This window comes from Sus scrofa, chromosome 11 (genome assembly GCF_054392235.1).
Source record: "Sus scrofa isolate SSC_HxYL_T2T_F1_AM1 chromosome 11, Sscrofa_HxYL_maternal_Yorkshire_Landrace_v2.0, whole genome shotgun sequence".
NCBI classification, from domain to species: domain Eukaryota; kingdom Metazoa; phylum Chordata; class Mammalia; order Artiodactyla; family Suidae; genus Sus; species Sus scrofa.
The window spans coordinates 54719507-54740449 of NC_139393.1; the positions used below are offsets into that span (position 1 = coordinate 54719507).

Here is a 20943-nt window from a genome sequence, read left to right on the forward strand (position 1 = left end):
CTGAGTAGGATCCATGAGGATGCAGGTTCCATCCCTGGCCTCGCTCAGTGGGTTAAGGATCCAGGGTTGCTATGAACAGTGGTATAGGTCACAGACACAGATCTGGTATTGCTATGGCTGTGGTGTAGGCTGGCGGCTACCACTCCAATGTGACCCCTAGCCTGGGAAGCTCCATATGCCATGGGTGTGGCCCTAAAAAGAGGAAAAAAAAAAAAAAAAAAAAGAAAATTCACCAAATCAGACTTCTAAGGAAAAAATGTCAACATTCACCCGGGAAACCACCATATGCTTTGCATACCCCTCCAGCGCATTTCTGCTCTATCCTTACTTTTTTGTGTGTGTGTGCCTTTTTTGCCATTTCTAGGGCCGCTTCTGCGGCACATGGACGTCAAATCAGAGCTGTAGCTGCCGGCCTACACCACAGCCACAGCAACGCAGGATCCGAGCCGTGTCTGTGACCTACACCACAGTTCACGGCAACACCAGATCCTTAACCCACTGAGCAAGGCCAGGGATCGAAGCCACAACCTCATGGTTCCTAGTCAGATTCGTTAACCACCGAGCCACGACAGGAACTCCTCTATCCTTACTATTTTTAATAATTTATATAAGTATTGGAAAACTGGTATGATGCTGGCTGACCTGAATCTATACTAGATTTTTCTATAAAAACAAAAAAATCAGGAATGAATGTGTAATAGTCTCATTGAACTCTGATGAAGAAAAACAATACCCTTAGAAGCTAAATCACGTGCTCGCTTCGGCAGCACATATACTAAAATTGGAACGATATAGAGAAGATTAGCAATGGTCCCCAGGCAAGGATGACATGCAAATTCATGAAGCATCCCATATTTTTAATGGATAAGCAATGAGATCCTGCCATGTAGCACTGAGAACCATGTCTAGTCACTTCTGATGAAGCACGATAATGTGAGAAAAAAGAATCTATATATGTATGTGTAACTGGGTCACCATGCTGTACAGAGGAAAAAAATTTACAGGACACTGTAAACCAACTATAACGAAAAAAAAATTAAACTCACTATATATATAAAAAAGAAGTTAAATCACTGTATGTGTAGAATCAGGGACTGAACACAACAGAAACACAAATATAATAGACAAATGGGAAACAATTTTCTTCCAAAGTAATTCTGGAGACACAGTTTCCTGGATTTTTTGTCCATTCTGCAATGGACTCACACAGCCTCTGAGGCACTATTACAAAAGTCTTTGCCTTCTTGGAACAAAGCTTGCCACAAACATCCACAGGGCAGATGAGGGAGAGATAAAAGAAGAAGGCGAGTTGACGCTAAAACCCTCTTCACCACACATCTCTTATGGCTCCCCTATTTCCAACCACTACAGCTTTGATCCTTAGTTGCTACCTTTCAGAGACATAATGATGATGGGAGCCCCACAACCTAAAAATCCATGCATCCTGGAGATAAGAATAAATTAACTGTGGAAACTGCCACTGCTGAATCACCCATCACAACACTGCTCATACCACACGTCTAGACTATAATTATACAGAGTCACCCATGCTGACAGTCCCAGCTTTGTGAAAAGGCTGTTGTGTTTTGTTTTGTTTGTTTGCGTCTTTTTAGGGCCGCACCTGTGGCATATGGAGGTTCCCAGGCTAGGGGTCAAATCGGAGCTGTAGCTGCTGGCCTACACCACAGCTCACACCAACACTGGATCCTTAACCCACTGAGTAAGGCAAGGGGTCGAACCTACCTCCTCATGGATATTAGTTGGGCTCATTAGCCTCTGAGCCACAATGGGAACTCTGTAAGAAGTTTTTTTTGTTCGGTTTTTCACTCTTAGGCATCGATGAGAAAGTAAAACCATCGTGCTATGTTGGTTTTTTTTTTTTTTATTTTTAATATTTTTATTTTTATTTTTGCCATGCCCACAGCATGAGGAAATTCCTGGGCCAGGGATCGAACCCATGCCACAGCAGCAACCCAAGCCACTGCAGTGACAGCACGGAGTGCTTAACCCACTGCACCACAAGAGAACTCCCACGTAATGCTTTGATATCAAAATAGTTACCTGCTAGAAAAAGAGTGAAGCCTGTAATAGACATCAGGACCCTATTCATAGTTTATGAGTGTCAAGGAATATCACAATGGCAATTTGCTCAAACTTAGCATTTTGTGCCTTTGCATGTGTATGGATGCATAGAAACATGTATGCAGGTATAAATGCATAAACATAGAAGAAAATGATGCAAAGAGTCATGACATTTACTCATATTGATAGTCATGTCCATCAAAGGTCATGGGTGCAAAATAGCAGATATGCATGCATCTTCACATTCCTTCACAGGTTCATCATTTACCAGTACACAGAAAGAACACAAATAACGCTGGTGAGGCTGTGCAGACAAGGGAATCCTCACACACTGCTATTTGGAATGTAAATTGGTGCAACCACAGTGAAAAACCAAAAATAGAACTACATTTGACCCAGCAACTCCACTCTTCTGTACATATCTAAAAAAAAAAAAAAAATGAAAACACTATTTTGAAAAGATACATGCACCCCAATGTCCACAGCAGCATTATTTACAATCACCAAGATATGGTATCAAATTAAGTATCTAACAACAGATGAACGGATAAAGACGTGGCATATCATATGTGTGTGTGTATATAATGGAATACCACTCAGCTATAAAAAAGAATGGCATTTTGCCATTTGCAACAACATAGATGAACTTGGAAAGTATTATGCTCAGTGAAATAAGACAGAGAAAGACAGATACTGTATGACATCATTTACATGTGGAATCTAAAAAATAAAACAGGAGTTCCTGTTGTGGCGCAGCAGAAACAAATCTGACTGGGAACCATGAGGTTGCGGGTTTGATCCCTGACCTCGCTCAGTGGGTTAAGGATCCAGCATGCCTAGAGCTGTGGTATAGGTCGAAGACGCAGCTCCGATCTGGCATTGCTGTGGCAGTGGCATAGGCTGGCAGCTGTAGCTCCGATTCGACCCCTAGCCTGAAAACCTCCATGTGCCGTGGGTGCAGCCCTAAAAAAAAAAAAACAAAAAATAAAAAAATGTAAAAATAAAAGTTAAAACAAACTAGTGAATATAACGTAAAAGAAACAGGTTCATAGATACAGAAAACTACTGGCTACCAGTAGGGAGAAGGAATCGAGAAGGGGTAATAAAGGGGTGAGGAATTAAGAGGTACAGGCTATTATGCATAAAATAAGTTACAAGGCTATATAGTACAACACAGAAAATACAGCCAATATTTTATGACAACTATAAATGGAGTACGACCTTTAAAAATACTGAATCCTATGTTATACACCTATAACACATATAATGTTGTATATCAACTGTACTTCAATTAAAAAATTTTTTTTTACATACAAACACCCCTGACTGTACAAATCTATTTAGGTCTTAGGTGTGGATAAAGTATGTTTAGTTAATTAGGGATACCTGTGTTCCAGACTGCTAAAAAAAGACCCATCCTCTTCAAATGCCAGCTCTCCTTTGGCAGACTCCCTCTTGCTACTCGCTATAAATGTCTAATTTTGTTTTTTTCACCTTATGACCAATGATGAATTGGTTCCACTTCGCTGTGCCTGAGAATTTAAGCCAGTTTCTCCAAAAACTGTACACAAAACATAAACTCTAATATTTCTTACTCTGTTTAATGACAACACTCATTTTCCAATCCCATTTTTCATCTTACTAAAAAGTAAGGCCAACAGATACATCAAAAGCTGTAATGATGCAAACATAAAGCAAACTGAAAAGTTTGAGGACAATTAAATTTTGACAATTAAATATTCTTAATCGTCGCTCTCATTTAAATTATCTGTTTGGTGATAAAAAAAAATTGCAACTCTCAGGAGTTCCTGTCGTGGCTCAGTGGTTGACATATCCGACTAGGAACCATGAGGTTGCAGATTCAATCCCTGGCCTTGCTCAGTGGGTCAAGGATCTGGCATTGCCGTGAGCTGTGGTGTAGGTAGCAGATGAGGCTCAGATCCCATGTTGCTGTGGCTGCAGTGTAGGCTGGCAGCTACAGCTCCGATTCGACTCCTAGAATGGAAACCTCCATATGCCTCAGGTGCAGCCCTAAAAAAAAAAAAAATAATAATAATAAATAAATAAATAAAAATAATAATCAAATAAAGCCACAGGGCAATTACAAACGCCACACCAGAACTCCACCATCCTGCCTCAGCAGTTTTTGACCACTATCTCCTGGCCACTTCTTTCGTCAGGTAACAATCTTAAAAGCCAGATTGAGGGGGGAGGGAGGTACTACAGGACAAAGGGAACACGCTTTCACTACAAACCTCAAGACTGATGATGCCATCAACACTGCCTTCCAAAACTTCAACATAAACAGGATTAAACCACCCTTTGAATCAAATGTCAATAAATCAAGATATCAATGTTTATGAAAACTGATTATTTAAAGAGTCCCTCAAGTGCAATATATTATGAAGGTCAATATCCTTCTATAAAACTAATAGTCTCACAGTTCCCGTCGTGGCTCAGTGGTTACCGAATCCGACTAGGAACCATGAGGTTGCGGGTTCGGTCCCTGCCCTTGCTCAGTGGGTTAAGGATCCGGCATTGCCGTGAGCTGTGGTGTAGGTTGCAGACGCGGCTCGGATCCCGCGTTGCTGTGGCTGTAGCGTAGGCTGGCGGCTATACCTCCGATTGTAAAAAGTACAAAAGACAAAATAAATAAATAAACAAAATAAAATTAATAGTCTCCATTGTAGAGGGAACATCATTTCTTGAAAGAAAAAAATCAAGCCAAGCAAGAATCCTCTGTTCGAATTTCCATGCTGTCACTAGAGCTGCTGTGTGATCTTCAGGATGATACTTAAGTCTCAGACAAACGCTACTTTCACATCCATAAAATTAAGATAAAGATATCTGTTGCCACTACTTACCCGACTACTATTTATACGAAGGTGCTTTTAAAATCATATCCAAATAGATCAGCTGCTACTTTCATTTTCTCCTACAGTTGAAGCAGATTGAGACAGACTGTCAAACAGAAATACTCCAATTGTACAGATGACTGGATAAGTGCTGAATTTCTATCCCGCGCCCACCCCTAAAGAAAATGGCACGAGAGAAGAGCAAATAGATTCAATACCACATCCCACAGTAAGCATCCATGAAGTCGATGAAGCATCATGATCAAAAACCATGATCTTTTAACATTTCATACTGGGTGTGTGTTTTTGTTTGTTTGTGTTTTCATTTTACTTTTTAGGGCCACACCCATGGCATATGGAAGTTCCCAGGCTAGGGGTCGAATCGGAGCTGTAGCTGCCGGCCTAAACCATAGCCACATCCATTCAGGATCCAAGCCGAGTCAGCAGCCTACACCACAGCTCAAGGCAACCCCGGATCCCCGACCCACTGAGCGAGGCCAGGAATTGAACCCACATCCTCATGGATATTACTTGGATTTGTTTCTGCCGCGCCACAACAGGAACTCCCTTTATTGGGTGTTTTAAGTTGTCATTAATATTTCATATCTATCACATCCTTATGCTTAACGATTTTTTTCTTTCAGATAACATAGCAAAGTTAAATGTTTATAAATGTCTTACCCTACTCTATAAAGTAAGTCAATATGGAAATCAACAGTCCAGACAAGATAAAGGAAACTTTGCCTCTATAATCTCCATCACTGAAGGTAAATCCTATTTTCATCTAATCACAAGGAAGAGTCCAGTTCCACAGCTCAATTAATAAAGCCAAGGTCCTATTGCGGAAAAACTCCTAGGGTGTGTTTATAAAACAGAGTGATCCAGGGTTGACCCAGTGCTTTCAGGATCTTCTGGTCTGACCTTAGACATCTAAGGCTTCGGAGTTTGATAACTGTGGTGCTTTTCTGATAGGACGTCCAGGCCCGGACATTTATACTTCTGTCCGATGAGAAAGTCTATACAATTTTTCTTCAAAAGAAAATTTCTGACAAAATAAAATTAAAGGTATCAATTTTCTTTTGTCCTTTTTTTTTTTTTTTTTTTTTTTTCCTTTTTAGGGCCCCACTTGTGGCATATAGACTTCCAGGCTAAGGGCCGAATAGGAGCTGCAGCTGCCAGCCTACACCACAGCCACAGCAACTCGGGATCCAAGACGCCTCATTGAACGAAACCACAGCTCATGGCAACACCAGATCCCCAACCCACTGAGCAAGGCCAGGGATGGAACCCGAGTCCTCATGGATACTAATCAGGTTTGTTAACTGCTGAGCCACGACAGGAACTCCAAAGGTACCAATTTAAATGATCCCCAAATACATTTAAAATCTATTTATGGATAACTGTCCCTAAAAAGCAAAAGAAAAAAGAAAACATCTGGGGAAAGCCAGAAAAAATGAGGGGAAAATGTTAAGATACTTGCTATAGATCGAATATTGGTGCCTCCTCCAAATTTATATGTTGAAACCCACTCCCACGGTGTGCTGGTATCTGGGAGGTGACTGGGACATGAGGGTGGGGCCCTCATGAATGAGATTAGTGCCCTCGGAGACCCCAGAAAGAACCTTGCCCCTTCTGCCATGGAGGTTATAGTAAGAAGACAGCCACCTATGAACCAAGAAACAGCAGACAATGAACCCGTCACCACCTTGACCTTGGACTTACCAGCCCCCCGACTGCAAGAAGAAGATTTCTGCTATTTATAAGCCACTCAGTCTATAGTATTTTTGTTAGAGCAGCCCCCAAAAGGACTAAAACAACTGTGAAATGCAAAGAGAAACTCTGGAAACTACAGGACTTCAGAACATAGCGTAGTCCTAAAGAACTTTTATAGAATGAAGATTTTTAGATTAATTTTATAATCTATACAATAAAGTATTCCCAAAAATACCCATAGAGAAAAGGAGGAGATCTAATTTAGTTCATATAAAATGGGCAATATTGGTGAAAAGTATTTCACTCTAACTCTCCAAGCTTGGCAGGACCATTTATTCATTATCATATGTAGGGAGCCCTCTGGTGAACATGATAAAAGAAAATTATGATAAATGCATGTGACAGTGGAGAATCCCAAAGTTTACACAAAACATTCTCACAGTATCTGCAGCTATAACTCATCACAGACTTACTCTGCAACGGGAAATTACAAAATTCACCCTATAATCTGATAAAGAGATGACAAAATTACACTTTAAGTTGGAAAACATTCCTTTCTCACTATGAAACATACCTGTCTTTAAAGGCTGAACACTCTCTATTCTGAAAAATGGAGTTTAAATTTGCATTGTGTCATTGCTTCACAATTAAATAAATGGGATTTTGTGGGGTTTTTTGTTTTTTTGGGTTTTTTTTTTTTGCTTTTTAGGGCAGCACTCAAAGTATACAGAAGTTCCCAGGCTAGGGATCGAATAGGAGCTACAGCTGCCAGCCTACGCCACAACCACGGCAACTCAGGATCTGAGCCTCGTCTGTGACCTACACCACAGCTCATGGCAATGCCAGATCCTTAACCCACTAAGTGAGGCCAGGGATCAAACCTGCGTCCTCATGGATACTAATCAGATTCATTTCCACTGAGCCACAATGGGAACTCCTCATTTTATAAATTTTAAATTAAATAAAGCGTTCTTCAAGAGTCGACGTTGCTCCCTCACCTTACCCTAAGCACACACTCTAAACTCTCTTTTCTTTCATGTTGCCCCATCTTCTTTCCAGACATAATTAAGGAGTCACCACCTGAGTCTAGGAAGCAGAATTGGAAAAATGGCATAACTGAGAAAGAGGTCATCACAAGCGTTTTTCTTGTTAAGTGTTGTTGTTACACCAGTTTAGTACCCAGCTCCTCAGGGGACAGATGGAGAAATCACAATTTACCAAATGTTTATGATACACACAGATGGCCGTTTCTGTTTTGAATCTTCCATTCCTTTATTTTCCATTTGATCTGGGTGGATGTGAACACGTGCTCCCCCTGAAGGCCTTTTTCTGGGCAACGAGGGCCCCTCTGGCTGAGCACCGCCCCCTCTCCCCACCCACACCTCCCTTTTACAAGGCCAGAGCGGCTCCATCCCTGGGGGTGTTGGCTCAAATCTGCCCTCCCACACTGCTCCCCTCAATGCCACCGCTGTGACTGACAAAATCCTTGCTAATTCTCATTCAAAAGCAAGGTGAACCAATGCCTCGTAGTTTAAAATAAGCTGAACTCAGGAGTCCCCGGGGTGGCTCATTGGTTAACGAATCCGACTAGGAACCATGACGTTTCGGGTTTTTGATCCCTGGCCTTGCTCAGTGGGTTAAGGATCCAGTGTTGCCGTGAGCTGTGGTGTAGGTCACAGATGTGGTTGGGATCCCGCGTCAACTGTGGCTGTGGTGTAGGCTGGTGGCTACAGCTCTGATTCAACCCCTAGCCTGGGAACCTCCATATGCTGTGAGTGTAGGCCTGAAAAGACAAAAAAAAAAAGATGAAAAAAAATAATAATAATAATAATAAAAAGCTGAACTCAAACTCAGCTCCTGGAACAAATGAACATCTGAGGAAATCTCAAGCTAAGCTAATTCCTGGGGTGTCCCAGAGAGACTAAAAGGAAAATGAGGTTGTAATGGGCTTTCGAGCAGCTTTCCTGTTTTGTTTTTTTTGTTTGTTTTTGTTTTTTTTTTTACAGCCACACCTGCAGCAAATGGAAGTTCCCAGGCTAGGGTTCGAATCAGAGCTGCTGCTGAGGGTTAGGCCACAGCCACAGCAACACAGGATTCCAGCCACATCTGCGACCCACTTCAAAGCTTACAGCAACACCAGGTCCTTAACCCACTGATCAGGGCCAGGGCAAACCCACACCCTAACAGAGACAACATCGGGTCCTTAACCTGCTGAGCCACAACGGGAACTCCCTAAATACTTCTAAACAATCAATTATAAAAGATGGCCTAAAAATTATAACGGATGGAATTTTCTAGTGGATTTGCAGAAGCTAGTAATAATATGCACAAATTATTATGAGCAATCTGAGTGTTGGCTTTGTTTCTATGCAATCTTCAGTCTTGAGAACTCTGAGGAAACAGATGTCATGTGTCTACCAAGCATATGGGTGGCAGCATTATAGGAAGATGTTTGGTACATTTTCTAAATGTTCTAAATGATCATCATTACTTTAATGATCAGGGTTAGGCAATAACTGCAATGATAAAAACAAAAGGAATCTGATGCTGCATTCTTGTTACCAAAGATCTTTATTAAGGAACTATTTGCATGTTGTTAGCAGTAGGCAAATCCCTCCTTTGTCATTCAGTGAATTACACAAATAACTAAACAAATTATGGAGTATTTACCATGAGCCTGAATCTGCCTGGTACAAAGGGTTCAGACTAGTATACTCCAGGAACAGAATATAGTAGAGAACATAGACTTGTGTGCACAGCAATTTCAAAATAACGTGTTAACTACTAAGAAAGCAGTATTGAGGGGACCTATGAGAAGAGAAGGGCAAATCAGTTCAGTCTACGGTAAGAATGGGCTTTATAGAAGAATTTTATTTGCTAGAAGAGAGCCTATTATTACATGAGTGAAGTGTAGTCAGCTGGAGTGGGAGAGAGAAGGATTCCAGGAAAATCCCATACTCTCTGGTGAAAAGTGGCAGAAACCCAACTCAAACTGGCATAAGTAAAGAAAGAGCACTCAGGTTCTGTGTTTAACCAGAAAAGGCCAGTGTGGATTGGCCTCACTGACAGCGGAAACCAGGGGCCCTCCATCTCTTAGCTGCCTTGGCTGCCCTCCCTCTTGGCTAGAGGGGCCCCTTGCAGCCCTGTCTCATTAAGGGGACAGGATCAAGTGTGGAACATCCAAGAAGAGGGCTTCCTGATCTTGTGCATCCCTAGAGAAAGCCAAAGTGCTTAGTGGCTTACACAGGTGTAAGTGTGCCACCTGCCCAGGGGAGGTTCTCGGGCCCAGGACCTGAGAGGGACAATGACTACAAGCTTCGCTCAAACCACAGCTTCTCAAACATCAGTTTCCTGCAGCCAATGTGGCCCTGAACAGACAAAACAATAAAACCCATGACAAAGTAAGAATGTCAACAATGTCACGGGTGAGGCAGAGAAGAGCACTAAGGATAATAAAGAGGACAGAGTGACCAGCACTCTGCTAGCCCTGCGTGGGAAGCTGAAATTTGGCTGGGGAGGGTGTGGGCATTTATAGCCAGTTTTGGAGGACAGGCGATAGGCTGTACATGTGGCATATGGAAGTTCCCAGGCCAGGGATCAAATCCAAGCCACAGCTGCGACCTACGCCACAGGTGCAGCAACTCTGGATCCTTAACCCACTGCATCACAGCGAGAACTCCTACAGCCACTTTTAGATAAACATAAAAACGGCAAAGAGAAAGCAATTAAAAAGTTGTCATTAAACCATAAATTACCTATTTCAAGTACAGAAGCAGAAAAGGGTCACTAATATATATATATATATATATACATTTTTTTTTTAGGGCCACGCTTTCACCATATGAAGGTTCCCAGGCTACAGGTTGAATCAGAGCTACAGCTGCCAGCCTACGCCACAGCAACGTGGGATCCAAGCCACATCTGTGACCTACACCACAGCTCACAGCAACACTGGATCCTTAACCCACTGAGCAAGACCAGGGATCGAACCGCATCCTCATGGTTGCTAGTCAGGCTCGTTAACCACTGAGCCACGACGGGAACTCTGATCACTGATGTTTTTGAGTCTGATATGCTTTCTATATCCTTATAACCACATCCTATGTTTGGTATTATCATCTTCCATTTACGGATGAGTAAACTGAGACTGAAGACTAAGCCTGTAAAGGACACACAGTAAACAGTGGAGGAAGCAGAAAAAATCGTGCCTGTCTTACCGTGGTGTATATATTCCTTGCATACCGCCTCTTGCAAGGATCAGCACAAGTGCTGAAAAACATACAACACAACACGGACACTTTTTGCCTCAAATCTCACTTGCATTCCATGCCATTCAGTGGTTTGAGCACCGTCTCTGGGCGAGTCGCTTCCCCGTCACACACAGTGGCCCACACTTTGCCAGCATTCACTGCATCCATCTCGGGTGTCGGTGGCCTTCCTCAGCCTCTTCTCTCACACACGATGGGGAAGACAGGAAGCTACCCCTGCCACTTGCCCAGAACATTCTCTGACATGCACCATACTGCCCTACTCTCTACTACTTTTAAGTACATGTAAAAGTGGAGATTTTTAAGAGAACTTTTAGTTCTTTGCACAATCTGTTCCCACTTCTGTCCTAATATTTGCACCACAGCATGAGGACACAGCATAACTCATAAAATAAAAACAATCTACTTTCCCTTATTAAAAAATGGTAATGCGGAGTTCTCGTCGTGGCTCAGTGGTTAATGAATCCGACTAGGAACCATGAGGTTGCGGGTTCGATCCCTGGCCTTGCTTAGTGGCTCGGATCCCACGTTGCTGTGGCTCTGGCATTGGCCGGCAGCTACAGCTCCGATTTGACCCCTAGCCTGGGAACCTCCATATGCTGCAGGAGCGGCCCAAGCAAAGGCAAAAAGACAAAAAAAAAAAAAAAAAAAAAAAGATAATGCAAGATTTTTTCCCCTTTTACAAACATTGAGGTGTATGAGTGTAAGATAAAGGCAATGAAAATTCTTTAGTCCACTAAATAAATTACTACAGGAGACGGATCTTTCCTAATGTAATTGAATCATACAGCATATCACACATAGTACTCATCTAATATACACTGACTCAAACAACAGGGTAAAAGAGACTCGATGGCAAATTGAAAGGCTTCAAACAGATAACTAAAAAAAATTTTCATACATAAGATTGTAAAATATTTTACTTTTTTGTGTGTTTTTGTTTTTGCTTTTGCTTTTTTGGGCCATGCCTGCAGCATATGAAGTTCCCAGGCTAGGAGTCCAATCAGAGCTGCAGTTGCCAGTCTACACCACAGCTACAGCAAGGCGGGATTGGAGCCACGTCTGGGACCTACACCACAGCTCACGGCAATGCCATATCTTTAACCCACTGAGCAAGGCCAGGGATTGAACCTGCGTCCTCATGGGAGGGAGGGAGGGAGCGAGGAAGGAAGGAGGGAGGAAAAAAGAAAGACGATAGCTCTACTTTATATAGAATACCAACTAATTCCTCAAGATAGAATGGTGGAATAAAAAAATTACCATTTCACAACCATCATAGTAATAATGGATTCAGGTAAGAATCACTAGAAGAGTTCCCATCGCGGCTCAGCAGAAACAAATCTGACTGCTATCAGGACTCAGGTTCTATCCCTGGCCTCCCTCACTGGGTTAAGGATCCGGCACTGCAGTGAGCTGTAGTGTAGGTCCCAGACACGGCTCAGATCCCACGCTGCTGTGGCTGTGGTGTAGGCCAGCAAACACAGCTCTAATTCGACCCCTACCCCAGTGGGAACCTCTATATGCTGCAGGTGTGGCCCTCAAAAGCAAAAAAAAAAAAAAAAAAGAGTCATCAATGGATGCTAATGGGTAAAAGTCTGAAAATACCTATGATTAATTGACAAGTAGACAATTCTCTTTAACTTTACCCTGCAGAAACCTGGCTGGCATTATCTCAACCAAGTGATCAAAATTAGCACCACCAGCTATGGGACAAATCAACATCTCTTGTGCCTCTGGATGTGATGAAGGACACACGTCCGAGGTATTCCTTCCAAAAATGCATAAATTGAATCTAATCATGAGAAATTATGGTCTAACACAAACTGAGAAACATCCTACACAGTAAGTGGCCTCTTCAAAGAGTAAGTGATGCTCTGTAAAAATGGCAAGGTAGGAGTTCCTGTTGTGCTCAGCAGGTTAAGAACCTGACATTGCATCCATGAGGATGCAGTTTCAAACCCTGGCCTCATTCAGGAATTAAGGATCCAGCGTTGCCACAGGCTGTGGTGTTAAGTCACAGATGCAGCTTGGATCTGGTGTTTATGTGGCTATGGTGTAGGCCAGCAGCTACAGCTCTGATTCAGCCCCTAGCCTGGGAACCGCCACATGCTGCAAGTGAGGTCCTAACAAGACAAAAAAAATAATAATATAAAAAATAAAAAGTAGCTCATGTCTCCAGGTGATAACAGACGCTCAGAGAAGAGCTAACTCACCAGCAGCAGGTAATTCCTCTCTAAATCTGAGCTGGCTGTTAGGTGTCCTGACCTTCTCAGTGAGAAGTTGTTGCTGTTCCCTGTGAACTGTTTGAAGGTATCTAAACTCTATCTGGTAGAGCGCTGACTCACACTCCCCACTTGTGCTACAAATCATTTATAAATCTGTTTTTTAAAATCCTTTTTTTTTTTTTTTTTTGCCACACCTACGGCATATGGAAGTTCCCAGGCTAGGGATCAAACCCATAGCAGTGACCCAAGCCACTGCAGTGACAACACCAGATCCTTAACCGGCTTCACCACAAAAGAACACCAAAAATCTGTTCTAAACAATTTTAGAGAAAAATATATACAATTACTGCAACTTGAGAAAAACATCGTCAGCCTAGAAGATACTCAAAAATGCCAAAATAGCATGTCAAAAAGAAAACCTGCAGACTTTTCCAACACACCCCAATCTACTAATATCATAAACTTTGTTATTCTGTTTAGCCAATAATTAAAATGATGATAAACTGCTGTTTTAAAAGACAACTTCCACCTTCTGAATTTTCACCATCAGGCTTTCCTCGTGAAGTTGCACATATTCCACAAGTTAAAATTTCCTAGGGAAACTGTGGCACAGCGTGTGAAGGATCCAGCGTTGTCACTGCAGCGGCTCAGGTCACTGCGGTGGCATGGGCTCAGTCCCTGGCCGAGGAACTTCCACATGCCTCAGGTGTGCCCACCCCCCCCAAAAAAAAAACCTAAAAAAAAAAATGTCCTGGGAACTCCCAGAAACTTAACAACCGAGAAAAAATAAAGCAAATAAACATCTCTATTAGGTTGACCATGCTAAAAAAAAAAAGTACATCCCAACTTACCTGAGTAATGCTTATGTTCAGTTCTCTCTAGAAACATGCTTTTGAATAGTAGCTGCTCCTGAAATAGCCACCTTAAGAAAACCTAGTCACTTGTAACTAACGATGAAAAAATGAAAACACTCCATCTAAATGTTCAAAATGGGGCGAATCCAATCCATGTCCAAGGCACCTGTCGTTTCAGGAAGCATGGCCATCAAACTTGCAGCCAAATTCTACAACAATGGTCGAGTTTAAAAGGCATGATAGAGTTCCCTGGCTGCTCAGCAGTTACGAACCCAATTAGCATCCATGAGGATGCTCACTCAGTGGGCTCACTCAGTGGGCTAAGGATCCAGTATTGCCATGAGTTTCGGTGTAGGTCATCGACTCAGCTTGGATCCCGAGTTGCTGTGGCTGTGGCGTAGGGCCACAGATGCAGCTCCAATTCAACCCCTAGCTTGGGAACTTCCCTATGCCTTGGGTGAAGCCCTAAGCATATTTTTAAAACAGCATAAACACAGAAGGCCATATAACACTGAAAATTCAAGTTACAATGAAACATTGAAGAAAACTTTTACAATGTTAAGACTTTCATCCAAAAATATGGTGTGTTTCTGCACTTATTGCTTCTAGCAGTTCAATGTCAACTTATTCCACTACAGATAAACAATGGGTAATCCAATTCCCTTAGACTCATATTTTAGAAAATGTAGAAATAGTTTCCCACAGCTATATGCATGATAGTAAAAAGGGCATATGATATGAGATAAAAATATTTCTGGTTTGAGGTAATTTAAGTGGAGAGCTACATTTTTTACTACCAAATGTTTAATACTCTATAGCATTTTGTGCACCATGTATTTTGAGAGCAAAGAGCTTCGCTGCTGAAGCTGAAGATAATAAGTTCAAGCAACACAACTATTAATGCTTCTCTTTGAAAGTTCTATAAATATGTTTCCCATAGAGAAAAATCTCTTAAAAAAAAATTGGCTTGTTCCTCACCCAAGAGGTAATTCCAATTTCTTGATGGAAACTTTTTAAGCGAAAATTGCCATATCTAAATATCTGTATGCTAAACTTTATACATAAATTTTAGCCCTTGTACAGTATCTTAAGCTGATTTTTTTAATTCAAGTCCAAGTATTGTGATAAAAATTTTTTCAACCATTCAGATTTTTAACCGTTCAGATTTAATACTTTTAACAGTTGAACAGTTAATACTTTGAATGGTTCAGATTTAACACTATGAACTCTCATGAGCCTATGTGCTACGTGTAATTCTGTAAGCCTAATATGTTTGATCTTAGAACCTTGGGTTCTTTCACACTGCTCACTCAAAGACAATACATTAATTATACAAAATAATAAGGTTGTCTAGTACAGAGAGCATTTGACAGAAATTAGAAACCCCTGCTATGCCTAAATCTTGGTATAAATAGATAAATACTTCACATGTGGCTGCTTAGAACCCATCCCTTAATCTCCTCTTCTTTCTGCCAATTTCTATTTCTGCTTTGTTCGCTGTTGAGGAAAACAAGTACGCTGGTCTGGTCGGAGAGTTTAATCAGTGTGGTAGGCAGAATAATGCCTCCTCTCAGAGATGCCCATGCTCTAATCCCCAATACCTTACAAAGCAAAAGGGACTTTGCAGATGTGCTTAAGTCCAGGATTTTGAGATAGGGAGATTATCCTGGATGAGCCCATGAGGCCAGTGTAATCATAAGGCTCCTTAAAAAGAAAGGAGAGAGGCAAGGGAGTCAGAAAAGGGGATAGAAGGATGGAAACAGATGTCCGAGTGATGCAATTGCTGGCAGGAAGCCACAAGCCAAGGAATGCAGGCCGCCTCTAGAAGCCGGAAAAGGCAAGGAACAGATCCCCCTCCAGATTCTTCTGCCTCCAGAAGGACAGCAGTCCTGCCAACACTTTAGTTTCTCCTACCCATTTCAGACTTCTGACTTCCAGAACTGTTAGGTAAAAATGTGTGTTGTTTTAAGCCCCTGAGCTTGTGGTAATTTGTAACAGCAGCAATGGGAAACTAACACGGTCATTTTTATTGATCAACAGTTTATATTGCACCACTATGAAAATAAGCTTGAGTATCTAAGAGAGTCAAAACTACTTAGAAAATAACATACTAAATGTTAAAATCAATGTCTGATTTTAAATTTACATGGGGAGGTTCCGTCGTGGCTCAGCGGTAATGAATCTGACTAGTATCCATAAGGACGCAGGTTCAAACCCACCTCGATCAGTGGGTTAAGGATCCGGCGTTGCCGTGAGCTGTGGTGTAGGTCGCAGATGAGGCTTGGATCTGGCGGCGTTACTGTGACGTGGTGTAGGCTGGCAACAACAGCTCCGATTCAATCCCTAGCCTGGGAACCTCCATATGCCGCAAGTGCAGCCCTAAAAAAAAAAAAAAAAAAAAAAAAAAAAAAAAAAAAAAAAAAATTTAAATTAAAATTTATGGGGGATTCTGAGGACAGCACACAATCTTTAGACAGGCATATTTTGACCTACTCTGTGTCAAACGCTGGTACTTAAAAGATGAATGATATATCAAGGTGGAAATTCTCACCTTCAAGTAGTTCCAAAGAGCCATACGAGTGAACAAACCTTTACCATAAGGTGATAAGCGCTTTAACTGGGGACAAGAGAAGGGCATTTCTATGGAGGTGGGAGGGGACACAAATGAAATGGCTAAATCTTCAAGGGGGAAGTGGGCCCTTGAGACGCCTGAGGCTGAGGTGAGCCAGGGCGAGGGGTGAAGTGAGCAGTCGGCCATGCATAAAACTGTACTTCATCTTTCAAGGAATGAGAAACCAGATGGGGGTTTTAAGCAGTGGAACGACTGGCACAAATTTTAGAAGAAAACAAAAACAGAAACAAAAACCCACTGCATGTGTTGTGAAGGATGGGAAGCCTGGACTGAAAACAAGAAATATACAGTGAAGCCTGAACCTATGCTTGTATCAATACATTTTAATATGAATTCATGGAGTTCCCATCATGGTGCAGCAGAAACGAATCTGACTAGGAACCATTAGGTTGGGGGTTCGATCCCTGGCCTCACTCATTGGTTAAGGATCCGGCGTTGCCGTGAGCTGTGGTGTCGGTCGCAGACGAGGCTCGGATCTGGCGTTGCTGTGGCTGTGGTGCAGGCTGGCGGCTACAGCTCTGATTGGACCCCTAGCCTGGGAACCTCCATATGCCAAGACTGTGGCCCTAAAAAGAAAAACAATAATAATAATAATAATAATGAGTTCACAAACACTCAGGGATCAAATGATCATACCTTCTATCGCCTAGACACTTTCCTAGGTGATAAAAAAAGAAAATAGAACAGGTCGAGTGCCTTTGAGATACAACAAACTATAGCTTTGATTTTACAGCAGTGTACAAAACAGACACAATGGGAGCAGCTATCTGCACCTTGGGTTCTCATCTAGAAACTGTATTTTCAAGAGAAGGCACTAAATGCAAACCACAAGAAACCACAAAGTAATATGAAGAAACAGTTATGTGGACACTTTTCAAAAATGCAATCTAGGGAGTTCCCTGGTGGCCTAGCGGTTAGGATTTGATGCTTTTCGCCCACTTCGGCCCAAGTTCAACCCTGGTCTGAGAAGTGAGATCACACATCAAGCCACTGCATGACACAGCCAAAAAAAAAAAAAAAAAAGTTGAGGGCAATCTAATCAATCTCAAAAAATAAAAGTGGAAGTACCTGCATTCTTGCCGAAAAAATCAAATAGCTCCCACACACACAGGCACCTTAAAAGCTTTATATTTTTAATCCCTCTAAGGAGAAATTAAAAATATATAATTTCTTCTTTGCCACAACCCAGGAAGATTTATGTACCACATGCACAGACAGAGTTCACTACTGACTTTGCTGGAAAAGTATGTAGTCATGACAATTTGAACCAATTTAATTTGCAAGTTTTAACAAGATCAGTTAAAGCCAGAGACAGAATGACAACTCTACAGCCTTTCCCAATCCTGCCAGTAAAAAAAAAAATCAATCATCACAGTCTCTGTTCTCAATGTAGTTTCCCCCCTACATGACAGCAGCCACGACAATTTGATCTGTGTTACAGTTTTGGGGTCTGTTCCACCCATAAGAGGACAAATGAGATGCTTATACATCTTGTATTTAATGGTACAGTTTAACTATACTCAATATTTAAGGTCAATCAACGTTCAAAGAGAGCTGAGCTAATTATTTATTAGTTGTAATTTCTATTTTAGGGCTACTCAAATAGTGACTTCAGAAGAAACTTGGGCAATTTATAAACATCACAATATATACTAGATGAACACGTTTTGGGTACTTCCTCAATTATATAATAAGCAACCTCATGTCAAAAATGTCAGGAGGAAGTGGTATTAGTTTTTGCCACGTGAAAACCATGTCACATTTAACCCTTAAACTCTCCGTTTTCTCTTCTGTGAAACAGGGCTACTAATAAAACTCATCCACAGAATCATCTTAGAAGTAAATAAAATGTTCCGTAGAGCATCTAGCACGTAATTAAGTTGGATACACATTAGTCACTGTGGTTGTCATGTTATTATTAAGAAGGTCTTCATAATCCTCAGTAATAAGACAGGGCAATGCTAGAAGACCCCAAAATAGAAGACAAGCGTAAAATCACTTATATTTGGTCCTGGAATGTAATGTAAAACTAACATTTAAATTAGAGTATGACTGATTTGGGGGGGGGAATAGCAAAAGATGACAGGAAAACAATGCAGATTTCCTATCCTTCCTATCCCATCAGAGCTGAGAACTATTTTCTGGGTCCTGGTCTCTGCTAAAAACAGCACACTGCAGAGAGACTGCTACCATACAACTTTTTTTTTTCTTTTTGTCTTTTTAGGGCGGCACCCAAGGCATATGGAAGTTCTCAGGCTAGGGGTTATAGCCGCCAGCCTATGCCACAGCCACAGCCACGCCAGATCCAAGCTGCATCTGCGACCTACACCACAGTTCACAGCAACGCCAGATCCTTAACCCACTGAGCAAAGCCAGGGATCGAACCTGCGTCCTCATGGATACTAGTCAGATTTTGTTTCTGCTGAGCCATGATAGGAACTCCTGCTATGGTACTATTGCTCTGCTTATTTTATGAAGGTTGCTTTACGGAGCTCCTCTGGGCTTTTGTAAGTAACTACTTTGCTTCAGCTGAGAGGCCCCTAGTTGGATGTGGGCAGATGGAGAAGGGAAGACAGTGGCCAGGGTGTGTCACTGAAAAATAACTGTGGACCTGCCCTGTTCCCTGTTGAGTTTAACTATCAAGAAACTAAAAGGCTAGATTTGTCATAGCGTTTCTAAAGCCAACTAAAAGAACATAACAATTAGAATTACAGACACAAAGGCAGTTCGATTTGCCAGATGTCTGGTTTTAAACAAGATGAGGTTTGCACTTTCCATGTGAATTTATAAAGCGTCTCAGTGTTTCGGTTAGACTCATCTGAAAGTACTAAAGACAGCATTGCATAAAACAAAAACATAATTGTATTTAACTCAAAGCACCCTGCCAAGGGTGGGCAAGATCAAGTAAATGGCTGGACAAGCTCTCATTATAATGTGTCCAGAGTACAAAGGAGCTGGGTTTTCCTATCAGAGGACAATGGAGCACCAAGCAGACAGCTTTCCAGCCACCCTTCCAAAGCTGAAGTCACAGCTGAAGCAGCAGGAGAAGGACTGGTTCCTCTTCCCTTTTCCTTTTTTTTTTTTTTTTTTTTTAGGGCAGCACCCACAGCACATGGAGGTTCCAGGCAAGGGGTACAATCAGAGCTGCAGCCGCCAGCCTACACCCACAGCCACAGCAACTCAGGATCCGAGCCGCGTCTGGGACCTGCGCCACAGCTCATGGCAATGCAGGATCCTTAACCCACTAGGCAAGGCCAGGGATCGAACCGGCTGCCTCATGAATGCTAGCCAGGTTGGTTAACCACTGAGCCACGACAGGAACTCCCCTCTTCCCTTTTTCTACATCAGCGATTCCCAAGGAAGCGAAAAGGAAGAATGTACATCAGAACAAGCAGCGAGGCTCTGTCTCTCACCAACAGAGACAGTAAGCCTTGGTGGAGTTCCTGTTGTGGCGCAACAGGAATGAATCAGACTAGCATAGAGGGATGAGGGTTCGATCCCTGGCCTCGCTCAGTGGCTCCAGATCCGTCACTGCCATGAGCTGTGGTGTAGGTCACAGATGCAGCTCAGATCTGGCGTTGCTGAGGCTGTGGTGTAAGGCAGCGGCTACAGCTCTGATTCGATCCCTAGCTTGGGAACCTCCATATGCCTCGGGTGCAGCCCTAAAAAGCAAAAAAACAAAACAAACAAAAAAAAGAGATATGCCTTCTTCTACCCATACCTGAAAGCTCCCTCTTGTATTCGCCAGGGAGTCCTGTCCCTACTCAGAAGCACAGCCATGACAGTTGTGGAGTTTAATTGCAACGACAGAGACCAGGAAAGATAAGGCTGAAGGTATGACGTATCTTCACCTGCCTCACAAAGCACTTGAGACCCCTCTGGAATCCAGGCGGTGGGAATTACAAGAACATAGAGGCATGACAAGAGGGTAACTTCCGAAGTTTGTTTAATGTGTTTTATAAACAGATAAACTAGGAAAAAAACAAACACCTGAAAAAATCAGTAGCTGTTAAGAGTAACAGAGAACAAAGGCAAAGAAATCACTGATGTTAGTCATTCTAAGTACTCAAGGAACTCAAATAATATTGAGTTGCTGGGGGAAAGGTGGAAGAATGCGGTGGTAAAAATAAAATGGTGTTCCTCAGTTAAAAATAAAATACTGTGAACGTCAATTTGGAGGAGAGAATCATCAAGCGCAAAAGAGTAGAAAAAAGTACACCAAAAGTTGAATAATTTCACGTTGCAAATAAGAAGTCAAGTTTTGTTCATGTTTCATGTCTTTAGTTTCTTGAACACCTTGATGAAACATGGAAT

At 42.0% G+C, this 20943-nt stretch overlaps 1 protein-coding gene and 1 non-coding gene across 13 annotated transcripts in view; one reads left to right on the forward strand and one right to left on the reverse strand.

The window, feature by feature from the left end:
* TBC1D4 (TBC1 domain family member 4) overlaps window positions 1-20943 on the reverse strand; it is a 216702-nt gene that overhangs the window by 154049 nt on the left and 41710 nt on the right. The gene's annotated exons all lie outside the window — the stretch shown is intronic.
* Window positions 752-859, forward strand: LOC146398634 (U6 spliceosomal RNA). The gene has a single exon (XR_014820134.1). It is a non-coding gene; the product is annotated as a U6 spliceosomal RNA (small nuclear RNA).